The 337-nt window shown below is 68.0% G+C and overlaps 1 protein-coding gene across 1 annotated transcript in view; it reads right to left on the bottom strand.

Moving 5' to 3' along the window:
- KMT2D (lysine (K)-specific methyltransferase 2D) overlaps positions 1-337 on the bottom strand; it is a 25,748-nt gene that overhangs the window by 19,963 nt on the left and 5,448 nt on the right. The gene's annotated exons all lie outside the window — the stretch shown is intronic.

Genomic DNA, 337 nt, shown 5'->3' with positions numbered 1-337 from the left:
GGGGCACCAGCCACAGTCTGGTGCCAAACTAGGGGGCATAGGAACACGCAGGGGCAGCAGACCCCATGCCCCTCCCCGGGCTGCTCTGCACCAGCCCTATGCTTGTGGGGAGAAACACCCAGACCCACAGCACAGCCCCAGGCAGCCTCCTCCCCCCACTGGGACCACCTCCCCACCACCACCACCCTGAGGGCTCCTGAGCCTTTCCCAGGGAACAGGATGGTGGGGAAAGCGATGGGGGGAACGCTTGGCTCTCAGCCCTGCCACCTCCCAGCCTGGGGACCCCCCCGGCCCCCCACCTCTGCCCCAGCCCAGCCTTACTGCTAGGGTGTCAACG

This window comes from Charadrius vociferus, unplaced genomic scaffold (genome assembly GCF_000708025.1).
Source record: "Charadrius vociferus isolate BGI_N301 unplaced genomic scaffold, ASM70802v2 scaffold564, whole genome shotgun sequence".
NCBI lineage: Eukaryota > Metazoa > Chordata > Aves > Charadriiformes > Charadriidae > Charadrius > Charadrius vociferus.
Note: the sequence above shows the minus strand (reverse complement) of the source record. Positions and strands in the feature narration are given on the sequence as shown.